Source organism: Bombina bombina, chromosome 8, assembly GCF_027579735.1.
Source record: "Bombina bombina isolate aBomBom1 chromosome 8, aBomBom1.pri, whole genome shotgun sequence".
Classification (NCBI taxonomy): Eukaryota; Metazoa; Chordata; class Amphibia; order Anura; family Bombinatoridae; genus Bombina; species Bombina bombina.
Window position 1 is genome coordinate 333662948 of NC_069506.1, and position 9866 is coordinate 333672813.

General features: G+C 44.7%; 1 protein-coding gene across 8 annotated transcripts in view; it reads right to left on the reverse strand.

The window, feature by feature from the left end:
- The window catches only part of ST3GAL4 (ST3 beta-galactoside alpha-2,3-sialyltransferase 4), a 722373-nt gene that overhangs the window by 22899 nt on the left and 689608 nt on the right, over positions 1 to 9866 (reverse strand). The gene's annotated exons all lie outside the window — the stretch shown is intronic.

The window sequence follows — 9866 nt, forward strand, 5'->3', positions numbered from 1 at the left end:
ACAAATAACTACAATTACATAAACTAACTAAAGTACAAAAAATAAAAAAGAACTAAGTTACAAAAAATAAAAAAATATTTACCAACATAAGAAAAATATTACAACAATTTTAAACTAATTACACCTACTCTAAGCCCCCTAATAAAATAACAAAGACCCCCAAAATAAAAAATTCCCTACCCTATTCTAAATTAATAAATGTAAAAGCTCTTTTACCTTACCAGCCCTGAACAGGGCCCTTTGCGGGGCATGCCTCAAGAAAATCAGCTCTTTTGCCTGTAAAAAAAAACATACAATACCCCCCTCCAACATTACAACCCACCACCCACATACCCCTAATCTAACCCAAACCCCCCTTAAATAAACCTAACACTAAGCCCCTGAAGATCTTCTTACCTTGTCTTCACCATCCAGGTATCACCGATCCGTCCTGGCATCCGGTGCTGAAGAGGTCCAGAAGAGGCTCCAAAGTCTTCCTCCTATCCGGCAAGAAGAGGACATCCGGACCGGCAAACATCTTCTCCAAGCGGCATCTTCGATCTTCTTCCATCCGGTGCGGAGCGGGTCCATCTTGAAGCAGCCGACGCGGATCCATCCTCTTCTTCCGTTGTCTCCCGACGAATGACGGTTCCTTTAAGGGACGTCATCCAAGATGGCGTCCCTCGAATTCCGATTGGCTGATAGGATTCTATCAGCCAATCGGAATTAAGGTAGGAATATTCTGATTGGCTGATGGAATCAGCGAATCAGAATCAAGTTCAATCCGATTGGCTGATCCAATCAGCCAATCAGATTGACCTCGCATTCTATTGGCTGTTCCGATCAGCCAATAGAATGCGAGCTCAATCTGATTGGCTGATTGGATCAGCCAATCGGATTGAACTTGATTCTGATTGGCTGATTCCATCAGCCAATCAGAATATTCCTACCTTAATTCCGATTGGCTGTTAGAATCCTATCAGCCAATCGGAATTCGAGGGACGCCATCTTGGATGACGTCCCTTAAAGGAACCGTCATTCGTCGGGAGACAACGGAAGAAGAGGATGGATCCGCGTCGGCTGCTTCAAGATGGACCCGCTCCGCACCGGATGGAAGAAGATCGAAGATGCCGCTTGGAGAAGATGTTTGCCGGTCCGGATGTCCTCTTCTTGCCGGATAGGAGGAAGACTTTGGAGCCTCTTCTGGACCTCTTCAGCACCGGATGCCAGGACGGATCGGTGATACCTGGATGGTGAAGACAAGGTAGGAAGATCTTCAGGGGCTTAGTGTTAGGTTTATTTAAGGGGGGTTTGGGTTAGATTAGGGGTATGTGGGTGGTGGGTTGTAATGTTGGAGGGGGGTATTGTATGTTTTTTTTTACAGGCAAAAGAGCTGATTTTCTTGGGGCATGCCCCGCAAAGGGCCCTGTTCAGGGCTGGTAAGGTAAAAGAGCTTTTACATTTATTAATTTAGAATAGGGTAGGGAATTTTTTATTTTGGGGATCTTTGTTATTTTATTAGGGGGCTTAGAGTAGGTGTAATTAGTTTAAAATTGTTGTAATATTTTTCTTATGTTGGTAAATATTTTTTTATTTTTTGTAACTTAGTTCTTTTTTATTTTTTGTACTTTAGTTAGTTTATGTAATTGTAGTTATTTGTAGCAATTGTATTTAATTTATTTATTGATAGTGTAGTGTTAGGTTAATTGTAGGTAATTGTAGGTATTTTATTTAATTTATTTATTGATAGGGTAGTGTTAGGTTTAATTATAACTTAGGTTAGGACTTATTTTACAGGTAATTTTGTAATTATTTTAACTAGGTAACTATTAAATAGTTCTTAACTATTTAATAGCTATTGTACCTGGTTAAAATAATTACCAAGTTACCTGTAAAATAAATATTAATCCTAAAATAGCTACAATGTAATTATAATTTATATTGTAGCTATATTAGGATTTATTTTACAGGTAAGTATTTAGCTTTAAATAGGAATAATTTATTTAATAAGAGTTAATTAATTTCGTTAGATGTAAATTATATTTAAGTTAGGGGGGTGTTAGTGTTAGACTTAGCTTTAGGGGTTAATCCATTTATTATAGTAGCGGTGAGCTCCGGTCGTCAGATTAGGGGTTAATAATTGAAGTTAGGTGTCGGCGATGTTAGGGAGGGCAGATTAGGGGTTAATACTATTTATGATAGGGTTAGTGAGGCAGATTAGGGGTTAATAACTTTATTATAGTAGCGCTCAGGTCCGCTCGGCAGATTAGGGGTTAATAAGTGTAGGCAAGTGTCGGCGACGTTGAGGGGGGCAGATTAGGGGTTAATAAATATAATATAGGGGTCGGCGGTGTTAGGGGCAGCAGATTAGGGGTACATAAGGATAACGTAGGTGGCGGCGCTTTGCGGTCGGCAGATTAGGGGTTAATTATTGTAAGTAGCTGGCGGCGACGTTGTGGGGGGCAGGTTAGGGGTTAATAAATGTAATACAGGGGTCGGCGGGGTTAGGGGCAGCAGATTAGGGGTACATAAGTATAACGTAGGTGGCGGTCGGAAGATTAGGGGTTAAAAAATTTTAATCGAGTGGCGGCGATGTGGGGGGACCTCGGTTTAGGGGTACATAGGTAGTTTATGGGTGTTAGTGTACTTTAGGGTACAGTAGTTAAGAGCTTTATGAACCGGCGTTAGCCCAGAAAGCTCTTAACTCCTGCTATTTTCCGGCGGCTGGAGTTTTGTCGTTAGAGCTCTAACGCTCACTTCAGAAACGACTCTAAATACCAGCGTTAGAAAGATCCCATTGAAAAGATAGGATACGCAATTGACGTAAGGGGATCTGCGGTATGGAAAAGTCGCGGCTGAAAAGTGAGCGTTAGACCCTTTAATCACTGACTCCAAATACCGGCGGTAGCCTAAAACCAGCGTTAGGAGCCTCTAACGCTGGTCTTCACGGCTACCGCCGAACTCTAAATCTAGGCCTTAGATACTCCTCTTGTACCTATACATGCGCACTTAGATACTCCCCCTGTACCCATACATGCTCACTTAGATACTCCCCCTGTACCTATAAATGCACACTTAGATACTCACCCTGTGCCTATACATGCTCACTTAGGTACTCCCCCTGTACCTATACATGCTCACTTAGATAGTCCTCTTGTACCTATATATGCGCACTTAGATACTCCCCCTGTACCTATACATGCTCACTTAGGTACTCCCACTGTACCTATACATGCGCACTTAGATACTCACCCTGTGCCTATACATGCTCACTTAGATACTCCCCCTGTACCTATACATGCGCACTTAGATACTCCCCCTGTACTTATACATGTGCACTTAGATACTCCCCCTGTACCTATACATGCGCACTTATATACTCCCACTGTACCTATACATGCGCACTTAGATACTCGCACTGTACCTATACATGCGCACTTAGATACTCCTCTTGTACCTATACATGCGAACTTAGATACTCCCCCTGTAACTATACATGCGCACTTAGATACTCCCACTATAACTCTACATGCGCACTTAGATACTCCTCTTGTACCTATACATGCACACTTATATACTCCCACTGTACCTATACATGCGCACTTAGATACTCCCACTGTACCTATACATGCGCACTTAGATACTCCCCCTGTACCTATACATGCGCACTTAGATACTCCCACTGTAACTATACATGAGCACTTAGATACTCCCCCTGTAACTATACATGTGCACTTATATACTTCCACTGTACCTATACATGCACACTTAGATACTCCCACTGTACCTATACATGCGCACTTAGATACTCCCCTGTACCTATACATGTGCACTTAGATACTCCTCTCGCTGATTCTATGTTGTTTTTTTTATCATTTTATGTCATACTGCATGTGGCCCTGCGTGGCGCATTAACTACAATGTGATTTTTTTTTTTTGTTGACATGTACTGCTGGTTATAAATAAATTTAAAAAAATAAAATAAAAATAGATACTCCTCTCGTACCTATACATGCTCACTTAGATACTCCCCCTGTACCTATACATGCGCACTTAGATACTCCCCCTGTACCTATACATGCGCACTTAGATACTCCTCTTGTATCTATACATGCACACTTAAATACTCCCCCTGTACCTATACATGCTCACTAAGATACTCCCCCTGTACCTATACATGCTCACTTAGATACTCCTCTTGTACCTATGCATGCTCACTTAGATACTCCTCTTGTACCTATACCTGCTCACTTAGATACTCCTATTGTACCTATACATGCGCACTTAGATACTCCTATTGTACCTATACATGCGCACTTAGATACTCCTCTTGTACCTATACATGCGCACTTAGATACTCCTCTTGTACCTATACATCATTCTACTAGATAGGGGGCGCCCTAAAGTGGATATGTAGTATATGTGTACAAACAATACAGTAAGCAGATATATTCAAAAAGAAAATCTAAATAATAGCTGGCATTGAAAGCCCAATTTAAACAGGATATATTGAAAAAGAGCAGTATTAACAATATTATCACTATTAGTACGATATTAATCCAATGAGACAAAAGATTCCAGACTGTAACAAAGGAATAGAGATAAGACTTAAGATAAGCCTGATGAAACAGCTTGTTGCTGAGAAACGCGTCGCTTGTTTTTAATTATTTTAAGTAAAGTTAGTTACTTTTATACAAAAACACTTGCTGCATTGTGTATTTTTTGGATCATCATTTATTTTGGCCTACTGGATATCCTGGTACTTTGCCTATTGCTGTTTGTCTTGTTATAGTCTGTTGGGTGACTGTATTGATCCCTTCCTGCTTGATTAGCATCACTGGAGATGCTACACCAAATGTGAGTATATTTCTTAATATATACACCACTGATCTCTGGGTCCAAATTGTACTAGGACATATGGGCACCTCTGTGTCTTTTTGTATCTCTATACTACAGATTATCCATCTCCACCCAAGAGGTCGGTCTGCTGAATGACTGTTATAGATCCCAGACTGCTTCCACTGCACTATTTGGAGTGCTTCTAAGAATGTGAGTTTGATTTAGCACAGCCTTATTATACATATCGTGTGGAACAAACAAAATGGCGTATCTGTCTTTTATCTTGTCTTTTGTACCTATACATGCGCACATGGATACTCCCCCTGTACCTATACATGTGCACTTAGATACTCCTCCCTGTACCTATACATGCGCACTTAGATACTCCCCCTGTACCTATACATGCACACTTAGATACTCCCCCTGTACCTATACATGCTCACTTAGATACTCCCCCTGTATCGATACATGCACACTTAGAGACTCCTTTTGTACCTATACATGCTCACTTAGATACTCCCCCTTTACCCTTTACCTATGCACGCTCACTTAGATGCTCCCCCTGTACCTATACATGCGCACTTAGATACTCCCCCTGTACCTATACATGCTCACTTAGATACTCCTCCTGTACCTATGCATGCTCACTTAGATACTCTTCCTGTACCTATACATGCTCACTTAGGTACTCCCCCTGTACCTATACATGCGCACTTAGATACTCCTTCAGAGCATGAATGTGCACTTAGATACTCCTCTTGTACCTATGCATGCTCACTTAGATACTCCTCTTGTACCTATACATGCACACTTAGATACTCCCCTTGTACTTATGCATGTGCACATATATACTCCCCTTGTACCTATGTATGCGCACTTAGATATTCCTCTTGTACCTATTAATGCTCACTTAGATACTCTTCCTGTACCTATGCATGCTCACTTAGATACTCTTCCTGTACCTATGCATGCGCACTTAGATACTCTTCTTGTACTTATGCATGCTCACTTAGATACTCCCCCTGTACCTATACATGCGCACTTAAGATACTCCTTCAGAGCATGAATGTGCACATATATACTCCTCCTGTACCTATGCATGCTCACTTAGATACTCCTCTTGTACCTATACATGCACACTTAGATATTCCTCTTGTACCTATGCATGCTCACTTAGATACTCCTCCTGTACCTATGCATGCTCACTTAGATACTCCTCCTGTACCTATGCATGCTCACTTAGATACTCCTCTTGTACTTATGCATGCTCACTTAGATATTCTTCCTGTACCTATGTATGCACTCTTAGATACTCTTCCTGTACCTATGCATGCGCACTTAGATACTCTTCTTGTACTTATGCATGCTCACTTAGATACTCCCCCTGTACCTATACATGCGCACTTAGATACTCCCCCTGTACCTATACATGCTCACTTAGATACTCCTCCTGTACCTATGCATGCTCACTTAGATACTCCTCTTGTACCTATGCATGCTCCCTTAGATACTCCTCTTGTACTTATGCATGCTCACTTAGATACTCTTCCTGTACCTATGTATGCACACTTAGATACTCTTCCTGTACCTATGCATGCGCACTTAGATACTCTTCTTGTACTTATGCATGCTCACTTAGATACTCCCCCTGTACCTATACATGCGCACTTAAGATACTCCTTCAGAGCATGAATGTGCACATATATACTCCTCCTGTACCTATGCATGCTCACTTAGATACTCCTCTTGTACCTATACATGCGCACTTAGATATTCCTCTTGTACCTATGCATGCTCACTTAGATACTCCTCCTGTACCTATGCATGCTCACTTAGATACTCTTCCTGTACCTATGTATGCACACTTAGATACTCTTCCTGTACTTATGCATGCTCACTTAGATACTCCCCCTGTACCTATACATGCACACTTAGATACTCCCCCTGTACCTATACATGCTCACTTAGATACTCCTCTTGTACCTATACATGCGCACTTAGATACTCCTCTTGTAACTATACATGTACACTTAGATAATCCTCTTGTACCTATTCATGCTCACTTAGATACTCCTCTTGTACCTATACATGCGCAATTAGATACTCTTCCTGTACCTATGCATGGGCACTTAGATACTCCTCTTGTACCTATGTATTCACACTTAGATACTCCCCTTGTACTTATGCATGTGCACATATATACTCCCCTTGTACCTATGTATGCGCACTTATATATTCCTCTTGTACCTATTAATGCTCACTTAGATACTCTTCCTGTACCTATGCATGCTCACTTAGATACTCTTCCTGTACCTATGCATGCACACTTAGATACCCCCCTTGTACTTATGTATGCACACATATATACACGCCCCTTGTACCTATGTATGCACACTTAGATATTCCTCTTGTACCTATACATGCACACTTAGATAATCCTCTTGTACCTATGCATGCACACTTAGATACTCCCCCTGTAACTATGCATGCCCACTTAGCTGCTACCCTCTGTACCTATGCATGTGCACTTAGATACTCCTCCTGTACATATGCATGCTCACTTAGATACTCCCCTTGTACCTATACATGCGCCAGGGGTGTTATGTAAGGTTTTATAAGAGTTTGTGCCTGACAGGGGCTGCAGGGCCAGGGATGTTATGCGAGGTGTGATGAGTTTGTATCTGACAGAGGCTGCAGGGCCAGGGATGCTTTGTGAGGTGTGATGAGTTTGTGTCTGACAGGGGCTGCAGGGCCATGGATGTTTTGTGAGGTGTGATGAGTTTGTGTCTGACAGAGGCTGCAGGGCCAGGGATGTTTTGTGAGGTGTGATGAGTTTGTGTCTGACAGGGGCTGCAGGGCCATGGATGTTTTGTGAGGTGTGATGAGTTTGTGTCTGACAGAGGCTGCAGGGCCAGGGATGTTTTGTGAGGTGGGATGAGTTTGTGTCTGACAGGGGCTGCAGGGCCAGGGATGTTATGTGAGGTGTAATGAGTTTGTATCTGACAGAGGCTGCAGGGCCACGGATGTTTTGTGAGGTGTGATGAGTTTGTGTCTGACAGGGGCTGCAGGGCCAGGGATGTTTTACGAGGTGGGATGAGTTTCTGTCTGACAGAGGCTGCAGGGCCAGGGATGCTTTGTGAGGTGTGATGAGTTTGTGTCTGACAGAGGCTGCAGGGCCAGGGATGTTTTGTGAGGTGGGATGAGTTTGTGTCTGACAGAGGCTGCAGGGCCAGGGATGCTTTGTGAGGTGTGATGAGTTTGTGTCTGACAGAGGCTGCAGGGCCAGGGATGTTTTGTGAGGTGGGATGAGTTTGTGTCTGACAGGGGCTGCAGGGCCAGGGATGTTTTGTGAGGTGTGATGAGTTTGTGTCCGACAGGGGCTGCAGGGCCAGGGATGTTTTACGAGGTGGGATGAGTTTCTGTCTGACAGAGGCTGCAGGGCCAGGGATGTTTTGTGAGGTGTGATGAGTTTGTGTCCGACAGGGGCTGCAGGGCCAGGGATGTTTTACGAGGTGGGATGAGTTTCTGTCTGACAGAGGCTGCAGGGCCAGGGATGCTTTGTGAGGTGTGATGAGTTTGTGTCTGACAGAGGCTGCAGGGCCAGGGATGTTTTGTGAGGTGGGATGAGTTTGTGTCTGACAGGGGCTGCAGGGCCAGGGATGTTTTGTGAGGTGGGATGAGTTTGTGTCTGACAGGGGCTGCAGGGCCAGGGATGTTTTACGAGGTGGGATGAGTTTCTGTCTGACAGAGGCTGCAGGGCCAGGGATGCTTTGTGAGGTGTGATGAGTTTGTGTCTGACAGAGGCTGCAGGGCCAGGGATGTTTTGTGAGGTGGGATGAGTTTGTGTCTGACAGAGGCTGCAGGGCCAGGGATGCTTTGTGAGGTGTGATGAGTTTGTGTCTGACAGAGGCTGCAGGGCCAGGGATGTTTTGTGAGGTGGGATGAGTTTGTGTCTGACAGGGGCTGCAGGGCCAGGGATGTTTTGTGAGGTGTGATGAGTTTGTGTCCGACAGGGGCTGCAGGGCCAGGGATGTTTTACGAGGTGGGATGAGTTTCTGTCTGACAGAGGCTGCAGGGCCAGGGATGTTTTGTGAGGTGTGATGAGTTTGTGTCCGACAGGGGCTGCAGGGCCAGGGATGTTTTACGAGGTGGGATGAGTTTCTGTCTGACAGAGGCTGCAGGGCCAGGGATGCTTTGTGAGGTGTGATGAGTTTGTGTCTGACAGAGGCTGCAGGGCCAGGGATGTTTTGTGAGGTGGGATGAGTTTGTGTCTGACAGGGGCTGCAGGGCCAGGGATGTTTTGTGAGGTGGGATGAGTTTGTGTCTGACAGGGGCTGCAGGGCCAGGGATGGTTTGTGAGGTGTGATGAGTTTGTGTCCGACAGGGGCTGCAGGGCCAGGGATGTTTTACGAGGTGGGATGAGTTTCTGTCTGACAGAGGCTGCAGGGCCAGGGATGCTTTGTGAGGTGTGATGAGTTTGTGTCTGACAGAGGCTGCAGGGCCAGGGATGTTTTGTGAGGTGTGATGAGTTTGTGTCTGACAGAGGCTGCAGGGCCAGGGATGCTTTGTGAGGTGTGATGAGTTTGTGTCTGACAGAGGCTGCAGGGCCAGGGATGTTTTGTGAGGTGGGATGAGTTTGTGTCTGACAGGGGCTGCAGGGCCAGGGATGTTTTGTGAGGTGTGATGAGTTTGTGTCCGACAGGGGCTGCAGGGCCAGGGATGTTTTACGAGGTGGGATGAGTTTCTGTCTGACAGAGGCTGCAGGGCCAGGGATGCTTTGTGAGGTGTGATGAGTTTGTGTCTGACAGAGGCTGCAGGGCCAGGGATGTTTTGTGAGGTGGGATGAGTTTGTGTCTGACAGGGGCTGCAGGGCCAGGGATGTTTTGTGAGGTGGGATGAGTTTGTGTCTGACAGGGGCTGCAGGGCCAGGGATGTTTTGTGAGGTGTGATGAGTTTGTGTCCGACAGGGGCTGCAGGGCCAGGGATGTTTTACGAGGTGGGATGAGTTTCTGTCTGACAGAGACTGCAGGGCCAGGGATGCTTTGTGA